Source organism: Arachis stenosperma, chromosome 4 (genome assembly GCF_014773155.1).
Source record: "Arachis stenosperma cultivar V10309 chromosome 4, arast.V10309.gnm1.PFL2, whole genome shotgun sequence".
Taxonomy (NCBI): Eukaryota; Viridiplantae; Streptophyta; class Magnoliopsida; order Fabales; family Fabaceae; genus Arachis; species Arachis stenosperma.
The window spans coordinates 66,204,573-66,206,430 of NC_080380.1; the positions used below are offsets into that span (position 1 = coordinate 66,204,573).

Here is a 1,858-nt window from a genome sequence, read left to right on the forward strand (position 1 = left end):
GGACTAACACTATTCCTCAATGAACAATTCAAACTCCATCTCTCTTGATAAGTTCGAATTCTTCTACTTCTTCCTTCTATTTTTCTTTTCCTCTGACACCTCAAGGAATCTCTATACTGTGACATAGAGGATTCCATATTTTCTTGTTCTCTTCTCTTTCATATGAGTAGGAGCAAAGACAAAAGCATTCTTGTTGAGGCTGACCCTGAACCTGAAAGGACCTTGAAGCGAAAGCTAAGAGAAGCTAAGGCACAACTCTCTGTAGAGAACCTAACAGAAATCTTCAAAGAAGAAGAACCCATGGCAGCCGAAAACAACAACAATGCCAACAATGCAAGGAAGATGCTGGGTGACTTTACTGCACCTACTCCCAACTTCTATGGGAGAAGCATCTCTATCCCTGCCATTGGAGCAAACAACTTTGAGCTTAAGCCTCAATTAGTTTCTCTGATGCAACAGAATTGCAAGTTCCATGGACTTCCATTGGAAGATCCTCATCAGTTCTTAGCTGAATTCTTGCAAATCTGTGACACTGTCAAGACTAATGGGGTTGACCCTGAGGTCTACAGACTTATGCTATTCCCTTTTGCTGTAAGAGACAGAGCTAGGATATGGTTGGACTCACAACCTAAAGAAAGCCTGAACTCTTGGGAAAAGCTAGTCAATGCCTTCTTGGCAAAGTTCTTTCCACCTCAAAAATTGAGTAAGCTTAGAGTGGAAGTCCAAACCTTTAGATAGAAGGAAGGAGAATCCCTCTATGAAGCTTGGGAAAGATACAAACAATTGATCAGAAAATGTCCTTCTGACATGCTTTATGAATGGAGCATCATAGGTATTTTCTATGATGGTCTGTCTGAACTGTCCAAGATGTCTTTGGATAGCTCTGCTGGAGGATCTCTTCATCTGAAAAAGACGCCTACAGAAGCTCAAGAACTAATTGAAATGGTTGCAAATAACCAATTCATGTACACTTCAGAAAGGAATCCTGTGAACAATGGGACTAATCAGAAGAAAGGAGTTCTTGAGATTGATACTCTGAATGCCATATTGGCTCAGAACAAGATATTGACTCAGTAAGTCAATTTGATTTCTCAAAGTCTGTCTGGAATGCAAGCTGCACCAGGCAGTACTAAGGATGCTTCATCTGAAGAAGAAGCTTGTGATCCTGAGAACCCTTTAATGGAAGAGGTGAATTACATGGGAGAACCCTATGGAAACACCTATAATCCTTCATGGAGAAATCATCCAAATTTCTCATGGAAGGATCAATGATGTGCGGAAAACGATCCGACACAAAACTCACCGGCAAGTGCACCGGGTCGCATCAAGTAATAATAACTCACGGGAGTGAGGTCGATCCCACAGGGATTGAAGGATTGAGCAATTTTAGTTTAGTGGTTGATTTAGTCAAGCGAATCAAGATTTTGTTAAGTGGTTTGTGATTTGCAGAATTTAAATTGCATAGAAAGTAAAGGGAATGGGTAAATTGCATGAAATTAAAGAGAACTGAAATCTAAAGTGCTGAATCTTAAAGAGCAATAAATTAAATGGCAGAAACTTAGAACGCAAGAAATGTAAATTACAGAATCTTAAAGTGCAAGAAATGTAAATGGCTTGAATTGTAAAGGGAATTGGGAATTGGATTTGCAGAAATTAAACAAGGAAAAGTAAAATTCAATAAACAGAGGAGTAGAAAATGACTTGGATTGAATCGGATCTAAAACAGAAATGTAAATGAGCTTGAAAAGCAGTAAACAGAGAATTGAAAATGGGAAATCCAGATCTCAGGACTCAAGAGACTAGATAACCAAGTCTAGATCTCAATGCCTTCCTAGATCCAACAAGAGCAGTTGCAAAG

The 1,858-nt window shown here is 39.2% G+C and overlaps 1 non-coding gene across 1 annotated transcript; it reads right to left on the bottom strand.

The window, feature by feature from the left end:
• Positions 1-705: 705 nt before the first annotated feature.
• Positions 706-813, bottom strand: LOC130978354 (small nucleolar RNA R71). The gene has a single exon (XR_009086002.1). It is a non-coding gene; the product is annotated as a small nucleolar RNA R71 (small nucleolar RNA).
• Positions 814-1,858: the final 1,045 nt, after the last annotated feature.